The sequence below is a fragment of the Mirounga angustirostris genome, unplaced genomic scaffold (assembly GCF_029215605.1).
Source record: "Mirounga angustirostris isolate CCGP_5_RB_7025 unplaced genomic scaffold, mMirAng1.0.hap1 SCAF_7, whole genome shotgun sequence".
NCBI lineage: Eukaryota > Metazoa > Chordata > Mammalia > Carnivora > Phocidae > Mirounga > Mirounga angustirostris.
Window position 1 is genome coordinate 71,807,278 of NW_026991715.1, and position 18,015 is coordinate 71,825,292.

At 36.4% G+C, this 18,015-nt stretch overlaps 1 long non-coding RNA gene across 1 annotated transcript in view; it reads right to left on the reverse strand.

Annotated features, from left to right (window-relative positions):
• Positions 1–18,015, reverse strand: part of LOC135365260 (uncharacterized) — a 160,897-nt gene that overhangs the window by 102,556 nt on the left and 40,326 nt on the right. The window contains exon 2 of the long non-coding RNA XR_010412898.1: positions 641–754. This is a non-coding gene — a long non-coding RNA (uncharacterized LOC135365260). The remainder of the gene's footprint in view (positions 1–640; positions 755–18,015) is intronic.

An 18,015-nucleotide genomic window follows, 5' to 3' on the forward strand; every position in this document is an offset into this window, starting at 1 on the left:
ATGATATAATTTTTAAACTGGTGTGAACCTACAATGCATATTCAAAATACACTAAGCAAAAAAAAGTAAACAAAACTGATAGGCAAACACTGTTAAATCCAACAAGGTAAAGGGAGATAGTAATACACCTCTCAGTGATAGATCAAACAGATCCAAAAGTTAGGAACACCACTATGCAGGTTAATCAAACGCAATATAATACCACTTATGAAAACAACAGACTTTAAAATTTAGAGTGAAAAAGGAGACATCATTGCAGCAAAGATATTAAATATAATGAAAACATTTAGGTCAATAAATTTGAAAGTGAAGTGAAATAGACACTTTCTTGAAAAATTGGAAATGACTAAATCTGACCTCCAGGAGTAATAGAAAAATTTGACTGCTATGAGGACAGAATAAGGAGTTAAGAACTTTCCCATGTCAGGACATAAGTGCTCTCAAGAGAAATCTCTTAGCAGGAGAAAGAAGACAACAAAGAAAGGAAAAGAGGTAAACTGTGAATATGATCTCAGGTAAAGTCTAACCATCCAGAGACAAAACTTGGAAGCATAATCAAACAGAGGCATCTTGAAGCAAGGAAGCCCGCTTTTTGTCCCCTAGAACTTATCATCTACCCCTGCATAGAGGGCCTAATTACCTAGCCATCTCCAGGTGAGGTGATCTCGCTAGGGTCAGCTGAGGGCACATCTTTAGAGGTCACAGGTGTAAACCATTGGATCCAACACTGGAGCAGAAGGTGGTGAACCAGCTCCTAAAGGGATATAAACAAAACAGTAAAAAACTTGTTGAGAGAAGTTTTTCACTACTTGAAGTCTTTCCAAAATGCCCAGATGAAGATCCATAGCAGTATATCATCTGTGTTCTAGAAAAGATCCCTGATTTTTAGTGGTGTCAGGACATTTGAGGTAAATGTATCTCTAGAGGGCATCAAAACAAATCCAATTCTGACATTTCTATCAATTACAGAGAGATATACATCAGCAAATCATCTTCCTGGGCACTTCTTCACATTCAGGCAGAAGTGCCTTAAATGAACTAAGAGGACTTTGAGTGTCAGCCTCACAGATTTCATCCCCCCTCTAACCTGAACTTCACTGTTAGGTGTGTAACCAAATGGCAGCTGGGACTCCTTTATCTCAAGTCCAGGTGAGACCATGAAAATCAAGAACAAAAAGATCTGTGCCATTTCCCCTATATTCCAAAGACCTCTGCCAGACTTGTAAAAGTGATGCCTCAAAAGTGCTGGGGGGGGGCCCTTCATCTAACACCCACAGACAAATAATGAAAGACTGAAGTCAAAGAACAATGGGAAGAGAAGTTTTTTGTTTGTTTGTTTGTTTGTTTCTGCAGAAAAAAATCTGAGAAAGTTGTAGAAGTTTTCCAACCCCCTCTTTTAAACTGTTAGTCAAGTCCTCCCCTTGGGAGATGGGTAGAGGCTGCATCCTCCTCAATTCAGGACCACAGAGAAGGCTTCACGGGGATTACTGAGAATGCGTGCTTTTTTTTTTTTTTAAGATTTTATTTATGTATTTATTTGAGAGAGAGAATGAGAGAGAGAGAGAGCAGGAGAGGGGGGAGGGTCAGAGGGAGAAGCAGACTCCCTGCCGAGCAGGGAGCCCGATGCGGGACTCGATCCCGGGACTCCAGGATCATGACCTGAGCCGAAGGCAGTTGCTTAACCAACTGAGCCACCCAGGCGCCCCGAGAATGCGTGCTTTATGATCACTAGAACAGGGGCCATGGTGGGCTAGTATCTGATTCATATTTTGGAAATCTAAATGTGGGGTGCAGTGTGGCTCTGAGTCACAAGAGCATAGAAAAAAAAATGAGAGGAATTGGGAGCAGACTATCCCGGCACTGCCTGCAGAGAAAATTTATGTGGTTCCAGAAGCTTAAATGTGAACCACAGGCAGAAACCTAAAGCTATCTGAAATGAAACTCAGCTCAAGATAGCCATGAACCGTGAAGGGCCAGTGGCCTCAACCAAAACAAGTCCATGTAGGCAACACACAAGAACTGAGTAGTGGTGTCCTAACAGAAAAGGTCATCCCTTTTCCCTCCACCTTGAAACGTGCAGTTAGAAGTTGTCAAAAAGCGTTATTTATGTATTTATATATTTTTTTACATCTACAAAAGTAGCCCAGGAGGTCAAAAGCCAGCTTTAAATATTTCCCTAGCTGGGTACACAATCGTGTCTTCTTGTAAGGCCATTTGCCCTAAATCACTCTCCCCACCAGGGTAAAATACTAAAGTAATCCCAAAGTAGGAGCTGGAGCTAGGAAAGAGAATACCCTGTTCATACCTTCCTCCCTATAGGTGTCCTCTGGAAATAGTCATTGCAGATGTAATTAGTTAAAAACGAGGACATACTGGATTAAGTTGAGTCCTAGTCCAGTATGACAGGTTCTCTTATAAAAATGGGGGCTTGGGATACAGGCATACATATAAGGAGAACACCACATGAAAATTAAGATGGTCATCTACAAACCAAGGATGAAGACCTGGGTCAGATGTTCCCCCACAGCCCTCGGAAGGAACCAACCCTGCCCACACCTTAATTTCAGACTTCTACCTCCTGAACTGTGAGATAATAAATTTCTGTTGGGAAGCCATCCAGTTTGCAGTGCTTTTCTCTGGCAGCCCTAGTAAATTAACACAATTATTCACCGATTGAGACCGTTCCTTCTGTTTTAATTATTAATTAATATATTTTAGTCATTTTTGTTTTAATATTGGAAACTTTCCCTCCACAATTTTCATCATTTTGCTCAACTTTAAAAGACCTATGTATTACTTAACCTTTATGAGTTTCTGGTTTTCATCTGAAAATAAATTCAAATTGTTTCACTCCCATGTTTTCAAATCCTATAATGGCTTCCCTTAGCAACAACAGCGATATTAAGAATTCAAGCTCCTTAGTGTGGTCCCCACATCCATATGATCTGGAGATTGCTTATGTCTCTAAACCCAAACCCTTCCTTTTGTCCTCTTCCTTGCGCTCTTTAGCCACACTGCCCAAATAATCTAGTCATTCTCTTCACAGGACCTTGGCACATAACTTTCATCTTTCCGTACCAACCACCGTAGCTAATGAAATTCTAACTCCCGCCATTGATAGTTCTACCCCATTATCTTGTTTTATCTTTTTTTTCACATTTATTTACTCCTGATATAATCTTACTTATTGATGTGCTTATTGTCTCTTCTCTCTCCCCTAGAATTTAATCTTCTTGAGGAGAGGGACTCTGTCATTATTGTTTATCCCTGCATCCCAGTGGTGAGAGACAGAAAAAGTGCTCCACCAATATTTTTTGACTGATTGACTCTAAAATGAGCAGGATGGCTTAATTTCTGCCCACTTATAGGACTTATCATCTATATTTTTCACATTTTGCTTATTAACATAAGTATAGTGGCTAGACGGTCTTTCAAAGCAACGTTATCATTCCTTTCCTCCCCCACTCCCCTCCACTACTCTGATTAACAGGCCAGGCTGGGCTAGATGAAAGTTTGCAACAATGGAGTCTTCATAATGTGTGTTATTCAATTTCTAGCATGCAAGTTCCTATGAGATTAAAATGATAAAATTTATTTATTTTAGAATTGAATTCTAAACCTTTCATGATTTTCTTGCATCATCTCCAAGAAAGCCTAGAAATGTTTGATTGGTTCACGCACATTTTTTCTAACCTTGGATATTCGAAATTTGCTCACGATAGTGTTACTATTGCCTCCAAACTGTTTTTCCGCTACTGCAGGTACTAGTGTCTTAGTAATGCTTTTTTTCTTCTATTCACATGCTCAGTACCACCCTCTCTTTGTGTTTGTCTTTCCTCCTTCAATGATTTTAACTTCCAACACTGGAAGAATTTTTTTTCCCTGATCATCCCGCTCCCAGCCTCTATGGTGAATAGAAAGTTATAACCTACGTTATTGTTATATGTTATTTAAACATATGTCTCTGTTCATCAGTATTATGGGAGGATGTGAAAGCAGAGGGGCAAGAGTCTGGGAAATAATTTTATTTTATTACTAACAGTATCTTTCATGCTTATAAATAGAACAAAAGATGAAAATGAGTGGTGCCATAATGGTAGTAGATCAAACTTCAAAAATTTAGGTGAAGAGTCAAATTAATACTTATAGCTTGAAAAAAAATTAAATTTCCTTCCTCCTCTCACTCTTGTGTCCTCATGGAACCCAGATAAACTCACTTGCAAATTATTAATCAGAATGGTGGGGTACAAATTTCTGGAGCTCATGGTACACAAAACCATTTATTGAGCCCTTGCTGTATTCATAGCACAGAATCCAGGGCTCTGAATTTGTGTTCAAATTTAATAATAGCATGTTTAGTCTGTAATGTTCTCTGTGTTAAATGCTTTACAAGTCACAGCTACTTAGACCACAATCCTAAAATAGTTGTGAAGACAAAGGTAGTGCTGGTAAGATGTTCAAGATATGATATGCATTAATGTAAAATATTGTACAGAAGTAAAATCAAAAGAAATAAAATAGTCAGCAGACTTTAGTTAAATAGAAAGAGTTGGAAAAGTCATCTTTTGCTAATATTTTAAGGCTTTTAAAAATTTTATAATGTATTCCTCCACCTATTCCAAAAGATTCGTAATCACTAACCGTGAAGAAATGTTGTTGCAGTTAAATTTGGCAACATTTATTCACCAACAAAGACAAATAATTAGAATGCAAACGTGTGTTGTGTTAATGAAGGTATGTGCAAAATACATGATGATACAGGAAAAGGAGCACAGATTTCTTCAATTATAAGCCACCATAAACAAATGTTAGTTCTGCAAAGATTAAACCCAGCGCTACAGGAAAGAGAGCTTGTGCAAAGGATTCCACCCCATACTTGCGTGATCTCAAGGCTCTCAGAAAAGTCTTCTCTACCCTTCCTGGCACTGTGCTGACCTAATGCCTTTTCAAGTGTAGGTGTTAATACAGATAGACATTCCCTACTATCTGCTGGGGAAAAATAACTGGGCATCTCAGATCATCCCACTCGCAACAGGGATTCTCAGATTTGATCCATTATCATTCCAAAGCCAGGGTCTGGACCGGAAGTTCCCAAACACCACACTCTTGGGCTGTGGGTCCGAATTCAATGGCATGCCTAACTTCTCCCTGTTGCAATCTGTTTTTCCGAAGTAAGGTTATAACAAATAGCCAAGGGGCTCTAGTTAAGCACATGGTGGCTTGGAAAATGTATCTGTGTCTGTACTGGTTTTCATGAATATTTGAACAGAAAGCAGGAAACAGTAAAGGAATCCATCCTAAGATCAGGCTTAATATCCAACTTTACGTTGCCATTCTCAAGGTGGCATTTTGGCATGAAACTCAATTTTCTCTTAGAATAATTTGCATTGGGATTATGGGCTAAATGTTCTAAAAGTGTCTAAGCTATAATTCTTTATGAGACTGCACTTTGGCATTTAACTGCAGCATATGCAAGCCTAACTTGCCGGCTTAGTCTTTACATTTGTCCAAATTCTCCACACAATGCCAGCCAACTTTTAATGAAAAGCATTGCTTCATGACATGATTTACTTGCTCTGTGCATTTTTTTTCTAGAGGGATTTTTGCTTTATATTAAATATAAACTGAACTTTTACTAAGACTTCTACTATTGATTAAAATCCTCTTTTTAAGCCTCCCATCTTCCAAACACCCAACCCTATGCAAAGATGAAACAGTAATAAACCTAACCTGTTGTGTTTCCAGGCTACCACAGTTGTTTAGACTATAGAGAATTCGCTTCTGTTGTATGAAACTTGTATTTCAAAGTCTGTTGGATTTGTGCCCCTAACGGTGAACCACATGGTCCTGAAACAAAGCACAAGGCAAAGAGAAAAAGGAAAAAAAAAAAAAAAGAGAAAAGAAGAGAAATGTTAAAAAGAAACAAAAATAATTAGAGAAAATGAGTGGAGGAAGAGAGAAAAGTAAAGTCACTAGAAACTGCAGAAGCAGCATTATCTGTATATAATGCTCCTATAATACTACATTGGTCAGCAACTATAATGTAAAAGGTAATGTGGAAGAGTTTTATATGCTTTTCAGAACTATAAAGGGACTGTGAGTGGATTTTAAACATTTTGATTAGCACCACAAAGATTTTAGTGCTTTATTTAAACAATTTGCTATAGGGCAAACACATTTGGTAGACAACTAAAATGAAAGCATGGGCATCAGTTTCTCTGTTTTCTATTAAGTAATGTTGCGAAGTAAGCAGAAGTTGGATTCAGATATCAGATAATTATCTCCACACTGTGTGTCACAGTAAATAATTTTAATTGGTTTAACTTCAGGGACCATTACTGGCCTAATTAGAAACATGAAAAGGCTACAAGTATTAGGAAATATCCTGAAGGAATGAGAACATTAGCAATTCTGTCAAGCCATTTTTAAAATAAGTCCACAGTAGCAGCCACATTTCAGTGAAAGGCAGGGTACTTGAAAGGTGCTTTTAGGAAAACAGTGCTTGTGTGTGTGTAATAAGAGACCCGTGATAGGAAGCATAGAAATCGGGTAGCAGGCTGACATGTATGCTATCACTGTGTTAAAAACATACTAATCTTGTTCCTATTGCTGTTTTTAAAAGACGCAGCTTAACGTGTTCAAAGTAAAGGAACAATCATTGAGGTTGGGTAAATCCTCAGGGAGAATATGTTGACTTACTGAAAGAGAAACAGATCTTTGAGTAAAATAGCTTTCCCCGAACACCTTGAGCTTGCAGGGGAGCAGTACTGAGTGAAAGGTTGCACCACGTGTTTCCTATCCTCTCTTCTTCACCTGGCTTTCCCAGGGTTCTTGAGATACAAATAGGTATTGTTCTTTGCAGCCCACAGAGACATTGTGCGTCCTGCATCTGGTGTAGACGCAGTTCACATTTAGAGAATGGCTGCATTCGGCATTAAAGTGAGATACTGTGTCCCTTGGGTCAGAGATGATGCTTCAAAAAAAATCCCTCAGGACTTCCAAAATCTCATGGAGTGAGGTTGTTACATCATATGAGATGACCAAAATACCATGCAATGTTTAAATGTGCAAAGATCAAGAACTTCTAATCAGTAATTATTTAGTACCATTTTGTTCTTTTCAGTTTATTGTCTACTCTTTAGCTTTCCATTTTCCGAAATTGCTGATGGTACCATTTGACCAACATCCTATTTGGGATGTGAAGATTTCAAATGGACCACCCACACTTAAAGTTACAAAAAATCAAACATATTTTTAGCCATTTTTGTTTATTTGTGTTAGGCACAAATAATAGAGAAACTAAAAAGAAAACGGAAGGCATGGTAAATCATGGATCAGCTTAAGAAAGAATACATTACTAGAGAAAATTATATAATTTTATGCCTTTCATATTTGGCACACTGTCAAATATAACATATCGTGAATATAATTGAGTACTTAAAAGATTAAGAAAATCCGTAGTTCCACCAAAATTTGTCAAACAAAAGAATAAAAGCACGAGTAAGAACCAACATCACAGATTGTCCCCATACGTATGCTCACAAACCATACACCTCATGGACACCATTTATCTGTGAGTGCACAAAAGCCCATTTCTACAGGCTGTGCATTTATACTGAATGCCCTAAAATGATGCCAAAAGCTATTTTATTAATATTCGTGTATTTTAAAATTTTGGCAAATTTCTATTTGACTGGTGTATATACAATAATTCAGGATCGAATTTTCTTCAACAAGATTATAACAAATTGTCTTTGTCTTCACAAAGAATATATAATGTATGCATACAAATAAAATGGGAATTACTCATATGGAATAGTTTTTAGCTACAGAATAGATTAATTGCCTGTAGGTTTGTTAAGGAAGGTACACATACACAAACAACACACACACACACACGCACGATTGTTTGATCATTAAAAAATAATACTGCCTGCCCACCAAGCACATGTTCCATATTTCAAATATCTTCCAAATGTAGAAGAGGGCGGGAGAATGAGGGGGAGAATAAAAACGTGGTTGCTTATACAAATATACATGCTCATATACGTACACAAACATACATACATATGTTCATATATTTCAGCTTTGCCCATATGTTCCGAAAATAGCAGTCTGGAAAATTTGTACCCACACCTCCCGCTCTCAGAATAAGGATATGAGTAAAGACAAATTTTGCTAGTACCCAAGTAACTCAAGAAGATTACTTCAGGACCCTGCATTCTTTCAGGCCACTGCACATTGCAAAGCAGCCTTATTATACAAGTCTACTTCTCCAAATACCAGATATATCCCTTAAAGAAGTCTGTCGTTACATTCTCTCATTATCCTCTTCCACAAAATAAACTATCTGCTCTCATATTTAGGGATCTAGGTAAAGGAGTAAAGGTGCACATTGGGGTACAGACCTCAGTTGAAGAAGTTTTCATCTGAAATGTTGAGGGGATTTCTGAGCGATGACAATGACGATTCCGTCATGTTTCACCCTATTCTCTGATCATTTCTCCTTTTACGCATAGTGGCTAATAATTTTCATTATTAAAATAATGTTACAATTATTCAGAATATGTCCTTGAACTCAGAAAATATGAATTGAGTAGTGGAATAAGCATGGCTTTTTAGTATTTTTTTTTTTAAGATTTTACTTATTTGAGAGTGTGTGTGTGTGAGAGAGAGAGAGAGCACAAGCAGGGGAAGCAGCAGGCAGAGGGAGAGGGAGAAGCAGGCTCCCCGCTGAGCAGGGAGCCCCACATGGGGCTCAATCCTGGGACCCCAGGATCCTGACCTGAGCCAAAGGCAGACGCCTAACCAACTGAGCCACCCAGGCTAATCAGAATCTCAGAGGCTAGACCTGGTTTCAATGCCTGGCTGCATTTTTTACCACTTGTTAGTGAATGTCAGGTTTTTTAATCTGTAAAATGGAAGTAATGATTGAGCTGCAGGGAATAAAAAGAAATAATGTAAAGGAAGCACCCGGCTGGGAGCAGTCTTAACAGAAGCTTCCTCTTAATACAGTTATGCTGTGTTACCTCTTAAGGATCAGTTTCTAGAATTTAGACACAATTGCTAAAAGGTTGGAAAGCTCTTGCTTACGGAGCACAAGTCAAGCAACTTCAGATTTTTTTCATGTTTTCAGGTAACTTTCTTTTCTTTTTTAAGATCTTATTCTTAAAGCAATTTCCACACCCAACGAGTGGCTCGAAATTACAACCCAAGTCCTGTTCAGCTATGTTCTTACACCTTCTTACAGGGAGCTCCAAACACCCGCTGCCCTGCCCCACAGTTTTTTGTTGTTTTTTGTTTTTTGTTTCTTTTGCTTCTATTTGGTTTTTGCAAACAAAAGAATTTCTGCTTATATAATACAATACTAAACTATAGCATTAGTATGAATGCAATAATGCTATAAGATAAAATTAATTTAAAAAATAACTTCTTAGTAGTAGAAGTAATTTGTACTATTTGTCTTCTACTCTGCAGCCAGGTACATATTGAATAAGAATTCTTAGGTTAAAGCAATAAACTGATTGCCTTTGCATGTAATCTGAAGTTATCCACTGGCTCTTGCCCATCTCTTAAGATATGAAAACTCAAGGATCACAGCAGACCCTATAGACTTAAGTTGCTAATAATCTGTTAAATCTAGGACAGAGGTTAGTAGTAGCAAAATTTAGTGCATTAAGCAATGAAGCTTCTTAATTAAAGATTGTACTTGGATAACTTTATAAATGCATTGAGGTAGGAGTCCACGAACTCTTCTGCTTCTGTTATCCCCTGGAACAAAATGAAAGGCAAGAAGTAATGAGGGGACTAACTGTTGGAAGCCTACTTCTTGTAAGTTATTTTATTCAGGAATAGACATTTCCTCCAAATTCTCCTTTTTTTTTTTAACTCATGATTATCTATTCCACATTTTACAACTAGCCTCTGAGATTCTGATTAGACGTCCTGTAAGAATATCTTCATAGAGTACTGACTCTCAGATTTGATTGTGGATCAGAGGCTATTTGGGAAGTTGTGCAGCAGAAAGAGAAATTAAAGAATTAATCCTATTAACAATTGCACCAAAAACAATAAGATACCTAGGAATAAATCTAATCAAAGAGGCTAAAGATCTGTAAACCTATAAAACACTAATGAGAGAAATTGAAGAGGACACAAAGAAATGGTCATTCTCATAGGTTGGAAGAATAATTATTGTTAAAATGTCTATAGTACCCAAAGCAATCTACACATTTAATGAAGTCCCTATCAAAATACCACCAGCATTTTTCACAGAGCTAGAACAAACAATCCTAAAACTTGTATGGAACGACAAAAGATCTCGAGTAGCCAAAGCAATCTTGTAAAAGCAAAGCTGGAGGCAACACAATTCCGGCCTTCAAGTTATATTACAAAGCTGTAGTGATCAAGACAGAATAGAAAACTCAGAAAGGAACCCACACTATATGATCAATTCATCTTTGACAAAGCTGGAAGGAATATCCAGTGGGAAAAGTCTCTTCAAGAAATGGTGTTGGGGAAACTGGACAGCAACATGCAAAAGAATGAAACTGGATCACATTTTTTTTTCTTTTTACACAAAAATAAATTCAAAATAAGCCAGTCAGAGAAAGGCAAATACCATATGATTTCACTCATGTGGAATTTAAGAAACAAAACAAATGAGCATAGGGAAAGAAGAGAAAGAAGAGAAAGAGAGAGGCAAACCAAGAAACAGATTCTTAACTACAGAGAACAAACTGATGGTTAGCAGTGGAGAGATGGGGGGCGATGGGTGAAGTAGGTGATGTGGATTAAGGAGTGCACTTGTGATGAGCACCGGGTGATATATAGAAGTGTGGAATCATTATATTGTACACCTGAAACTAATATTACACTGTATCTTAACTAGAATTTAAATATAAACTTTTTTTAAAGACTTTTTATTTATTTATTTGACAGAGAGAGACATAGTGAGAGAGGGAACACAAGAAGGGGGAGTGGGAGAGGGAGAAGCAGGCTTCCCGCGGGGCAGGGAGCCCAATGCAGGGCTCGATCCCAGGACCCTGGGATCATGACCGGAGCCAAAGGCTCATGACTGAGCCACCCAGGTGCCCCTAAATACAAACTTTAATAAAATGTAGATATCTGGGCTTTACAGCACAGATTATCTTCCAATATTTTGAATGTCACCCAAGAATCTATAAATCTTCAACCAGCACCTAGGTGATTCAGACCCAGTAGATTCATGAGCAATGCTTTGCAAAAAAATTCTAGGTTTTTTTGTTTGTTTGCTTTTGTTTTTGTTTTTTGCTGTCGATTATCAGACTTTTAAATGTAGAGAACCTAACATAATGTGGCAAACATTTGAAAACATTTTCAACATTAATTTGCCCAAATTTCAACTGACTGTGCCTAAGATTTTCACTAGCAAAAAGAATAAAAATTGTTTGGTTACAAAAAAAAATTTCAAGCCTTATACATATTTTTATATGTGGACAATCACTAACCTAAACAAACAATTTGAAGATTGTGCTTTGGGTTTTTAATTTAATTTTTAAGATTGTGTTTTAAAAAATTATAAAATTATTATATTACAGATAACTATATAGAGACAATACTTATCTATGTTACTTTCAATGGAGTTCATCATAAATTATATTAATTTTTTAAATTTTTATTTGGTCTAAAGCTTTGAAAGATAGTTTTTAGTTCCACTGTAGCAAGATACTGATGCTACTATTATCATAATCATGATAAGAAGAAACAATTATATTTGTGTATATAACTTAGGAAAGATCAGTATTATGAAATAATACTTTTTTATTTGCTTTATCAATGGATGATCCCTATTCATAAAGGAATTTATTTAAAACACCTTTTTGGTTGTGTCTAAATGGTTATAAGGAATTGAACATATATTTATCTGGGTTATATACAAAAAAAATATTTAAACCTTTAATCCCATGATTCCCAAATGGGACTTAATGTAGAAGTCAATGTGGTACACCTGCATTATGTTCTCTCAGGAGAAATGTGATTCTAATTGAAGACATTTGTACTGCCTTTTATATATTAACTTTAAATTTGGAACCTCATGGATATTCAGCAAAATAAGTTTAAGTTCATAAATTTATTTAATAATTTATAAATATAATTTATAAAATTAATCCTTACATGTTAAGATAAAAATGAGAAAAATTTGTTACTTCTTCTTTTCTTTAACACTTATGACTGCAACTCCCAAAGTATGACATTACATAAATCATTTTCCCTGCTTCAATAGTACATGCAGTTGATTTTTAAAATTGTACAAGTAATCCACAGTCACAATAGAATATCTTAGAAATTTTGTTGTGACCACTTTTCCAGTACATCCTAATATCTACATGTACCTTAATTCATTTAATACATTTTCTATTATCACATGTTATGGCATTTCTTGTTTTGGGCCATTATAAATAGTGCTGTAGTGAACATCCTCATACAGACACTTATGCAAACTTATTTCTTTATTTTACAGTAAGATAATTGCTGCATCAAAATATACCTATATTTTATTTTATTTTTTTAAGATTTTATTTATTTGAGAGAGAGAATGAGATAGAGAGAGAGCATGAGACGGGGGATGGTCAGAGGGAGAAGCAGACGCCCCACTGAGCAGGGAGCCTGATGCGGGACTCGATCCAGGGACTCCAGGATCATGACCTGAGCCGAAGGCAGTCGCTTAACCAACTGAGCCACCCAGGAGCCCAAATATACCCTATATTTTAAAAGCTTTTGATTGATAGTAAATAACATTGACTTTCATCTTCCTAGGCAATGTTTTAAATGAGACTCTTTTATTCCTTAAAAATTTATATTTTTGTCTTACCTCTTTGCTAAAGTTCTGGGGAATATTTTCTGTTTATATGACTGGGGCATTTTTCTTTATGAGACTGAAATTCATTTTGTTAGTATAGAAATTTGTTAGATGGTAAATATAGAGGAGATGAGGAAATATGAACCCCACATTACCCTGGAGTTTGTTCTCAAATAAGTACCCTAATAAATTGAGAGCCACTGTGTTAGACGTGGATTGTCATGCTTTAAACAATTATAACTTATTAAAATATCACCAATACTAAAATAGTCCTGAATGTTTTTTGTCTTTGAAGTTTCAGAAGTCCTTTGTGATTTGGTTTAAGGGTCTGTGGATGTTAAATATCATTCATTCATATGAGTGGCAATTATTTTATACCTAACATGTGCTAGAAGCTTTGGGGAATACAAAATAACAAAAAATCCTTATATACACAAAGTAAAATGAGATAACCATACAAAGTCATATGTATTAGTGTCATACCAATGGTATAAGCCATAATATTTTAGAATTCAGAGGAACCAGAGTCTACTGTGGCCTAGAGGGGTCATAGAAGGTTCATGGAAAGTTTGAATCTTGGGCTACATATTTAAGAAAGGATAGGATTAGGCTATTGAGTGAGGGTAGTGAGGAGGAAAGACATAGTAAGGTAAAAAATGATCAAGGCAGACTTGAAGGACAGCAAATAAATGGAAATAGCTGAAAGAAAGCTTATGGGTAAGGAATAATGAAGGACACATTTGAAAATGTAGGAGAGGCAAATTATAAGGGGTCCAAATGCAAGGTTAAAGGCTTTGGTTTTATATTCCGTGTCTTTGAAGATTTTCAAGCATCGAAGTGACTGGTGATGCTTAAGACAGATGAATCTGACAGTATAATAAAGGATAGATTACAATATGGAAGAAAATAATAGTAAGCAAATTATTTAGACTATTTATATAATATAAATATGAGATAATAAGGATCAAAAAGAAGACAATGGCACTGTTTTAAAAAATAAAGGAATGTATGGCCATAAGGAGGATACATTTGATGATGAATCAGATAATATTGAGAGAAAAAAAAAAAAGTAAAAGAGGATCCAGGAATGATTTACTTGCCAGGCTATGAAAGTGAAGATCACCTTATCACAAAGGGAGAGTGCAAGATGAGGGTCAGAGGGACTGGCTTTTGACTTGAGATAATAGTGTGAACCTCGCACTGGAAAGCAGACACCAGAATTTAAAGGGGGAGATTAGGTCAATTCTTTGTGAACCCTCTCATACTACCTGAGGCATGAGACTAAATAAACTTATCAAGAGGAAGAGGGAGAGAAGTTTTAAGATTGGACCTGAAACCAAGAAAAACACTATGGCGTTATGGGAAGGAGTGAGGTACAAACAGGACTACAGAAGATGCAAATATTGGCAATTTCTATCAGGTGGCCCAAAGGCATCTGGGAGAGGATTTTTTCTAGAGCATGTGGGTGGAGTCATTAGCAAATATTCTATCAGAATTATAGTTTAGCTGAAGTTCCCTTTGATTAATTTCTGAGACAGATTTCTTTTACCCTCCAGGAGCTTAATTTGTAGGTACTGATCTCTGACTACCCAAATCATTTCTTTAGAACTTCACTGAGTCTTGAGTTGCCTTATCCTTCAAAGTCCAAAATTTTACCTCTCTTTTTTTCCTCTTTCCTCATTCTAGTCAAAGAACTGAAGAAGGAAATAATCTGGTTTTCAAATTAAAGCTCAAAAAAGTGAGAGAAATGGTACCTTAAATAATTTCAAGAAGGTCTGGGGACACTTTCACTAACGGAGGTACATCTTTAATCCAGGAACTCTGACGGATCTATCTTTGAGTTGTAAGTCTCTTCTCCAAAATCACTATTTACTCAAGCAAGCCATGGCCAACGCTAGAATAGTTCAGTGTCTAATAGTGCACCCACTGCTGTGGAGTTACCACCACTAATACCTAGTTCAGTCATGTTAAAGTAGACCAGTATCTAAAAGATTCTTTGAGTTTTTCTAGAATAAATTTGGGGCAGAAGCAAAGAAATAAATGACAGATAAGAGTTGAGTCGAGGATTAGCCATGAAAGATTAAGGGAACAATGGCACCCCTCAAGAGAGGATGGGCAGCCCTGAAATAGCTAGTCATGAAGCTCCAGTGGGCCAGCATAGTGAAGAAAGACTGAAAGGAGTGGGCTAATTGAGAGTGGTAACATGACCAGAGTCTTTAAAGTAGGTAAAGCACTGGTCATTGGATATTCTGAGTAGAGGTGTGTCAGGCAAAGAGGTTGGAGTTGATGCCAGGGAAATTTAGAATTTAAAGTCCTGTTTTGAGATAAAGAAATAAAGGGTGTGGTCATGTTAAGAAGGTCAATGTAGAATAAAAAGAAATTGAATAAAGGAAAGCAGTGGACTGGGAGGCTTGGTTTTAGATGGGCAATTTGAATGTATGTGGAAATCACTGAGGATGATGAGACAACACAGGGTAAAAATAAAAGCATGATGTATTTCCTAACATTATGTATTAAAGACAACAGTAAGTATCCAAGATGGTAATATCTGTAATTTTAAAATCTACTTCCTAAATGTTTCTCAAATATTATATGAAAGAAAAGGTTTTTATGTTGAAATAGATTGGAAAATACTAGGTTAACAAAGAAACCCACGTTCCTTTTCTGCTCTGCTTTCAGCATTTTTTATTGTTATGTTATGTTAATCACCATACATTACATCATTAGTTTTTGATGTAGTGTTCCTTGATTCATTGTTTGCATATAACACCCAGTGCTCCATGCAGAACATGCCCTCTTCAATACCCATCACCAGGCTAACCCATCCTCCCACCCCCTCCCCTCTAGAATTGTTAATTGATTAACATTGAGAAACTCTAAGAGGAAAAGGTATATTATGTTTAACAAAAATAATCTCCTTTCTCCCCTCTCAGGACCTCTCAAGAAACTGGTAAAATGTTGCTTTTGTTGCCTTGGAGAGAATGACTCCATCCTCTGTTAGGCGGAGGAGAGTTAAGACCTCAGTGACTTGGGCCACAGGGAATTTGACACTGAATCAAAGGGAGATATATCGGAAAAGGTGAAGCAACGGAGAAGATTTTGTACCAGTGTCATGATTTTTTTTTTTTTTTTGTCACTAGGCAAAGAAGAAAGTTGTAGTGGAAGGCCTGTCTGGAAGAGGGACTGAGGATTACGGAGGCGGAAATGGGTTCGACTTAAAGTGTAAAGGAGCAAGCACCTGACGTGGACATTCGGCGCAGTCCAGCAATAGTGAAGAGGAATGAGAATAAGCTATATGAGAATCAATAGACAGGAGTGAAAACAATTCACTGAGAGCATGAGTATTTGGGTTATACATAAATGAGAGATTATAGAAAACAGAATCACTGTAGTTAACTTCTCCTTGCAGAATTCAACAAACTCTCAGATACACACATTTCTAATCACCCAGAACTTACTGTTTGGAATAGTACTCAGAGAAATAGGGTGGCAACATTTTAGGTCATTATTATCACAGATGGAGGTATATTATAACTTGGGTCCATCTTCATCTAAATATCTACGTTGAGAAAAAGATGTTTTCTACTTTTGTAATCGATTCTTTAAATAAGAAAATGCTAGCGCAAATAAGTATTTTCACTATTTTATTCACCTACCTGATTCTCTATTTAAAAAGGAGAAAAGGCAAATTAACTTGTTTTTTTACTGCTCCATTTGGGTTCCTATTGTCTGCCCCTGTAAAGTGATTCACATTTTCATGCAAGACTTCTCTATATGCTCTAGCAGTGTGACTTGGGGTTTGCATCTGTGACTATCTCCAAGTTTCTTTATCTGTTCTAGGCAGCAGGTTTCTTATCTGATAGCCTTATAATTATGGAAGAAACTGCATATTAATGATTCATTGCTTACATAAACAACTGGCCTTGGAGAAATCTAATGAACCAACTTCATAGGATTTGATTTTACCTAATTAAATGTAAATAATGTTAAATGTTGTATATGCCAGGATTTCCACAGAAACTTATGAATTTTTTTATGTACACAAAGCATTAGGAATTCAGAGTTTTCAACAGTTATCTTCTAATTCAGCTATTAAGATAATAAGTTTTGACATCAGATATGCTCTATGAACATGAGGTACCAGCACACATGTGCACACTAAGTGTTTATGTAGGCAAGGTACAATTCTTTTTTTTTTTTTTTTTTTTTTTTTTTAATGCTTTTCCTTTGAAGCTGGAAGCTTGTACATTTTTATCTGAAGGTTTGAATCTGCATCATGCTTTGAAGGAACAAATGGCCTCCATGTGGTACTTGGCTTTCCCTTGCCTGTCTCTATTACCCTGTATCAATATGAAATTCATTCTGACAAAGTTTTTTCCTTAAGCATATGCACCTGATCCTTTCCATGGGCTCTGTGCTAACACATGCCTCTATTTAGGGATACGTACAATGATGGCCATTTTTTAAAAAAGAGAGAAATGCATCCAGAGGAAAAAAAGTAATTAAGCTTCCATAATAGAATAAGATGGTAACTCCACCTTTGTGGGGATGGAGGGATGGGAAGATTATTCCACTTTTTTAGTGTGTGTTAATTTTGAAAACAACATAGTCAAAAAAGTGCCTAGTTTCCAAGGTGACACTTAGCACAAAGACTTTAAAAGTATTTTGCAAAAGGTAAAGGTAATGACCTCTCTTAAAAATAAGTAGCTCCAAGCCTTCCACCATTTCTTGCCCAATGTAATTTTTTGAGTAGTTGCCTGTATTGATGACATGGTTATATAAATAAAGCAGGCCCTAAGTGAAACGGAGGAAATGTGCTGTGTAAAGTAATTATAAATGAGAAATTTTGCTTTCCTTACTTAGCACTGGAGTCTCTAATCAACACAGTCATCCTGGTCTTTGTGGTCTTTTATTGGTTATACTTTAAAAAACATGTGAATCAGTGAAAAATTTCATCAAATTATCTAATAAAATTTTTCTATTGGCTTTTGTTGGGTATGTCTTTATTTCTTCAGTAAATGAATGGGAAAAAAAGGGACAGAAAAAAACAAATAAACCAACCCACAACAATAACAACAAAGGAATAATGCATAAAAATAGAAGACTGAGTAAAAAAAAAACCTATCTTGAAACATGTAGAGCCATATTCACCTAACATTTTGTCTGCAAAAACC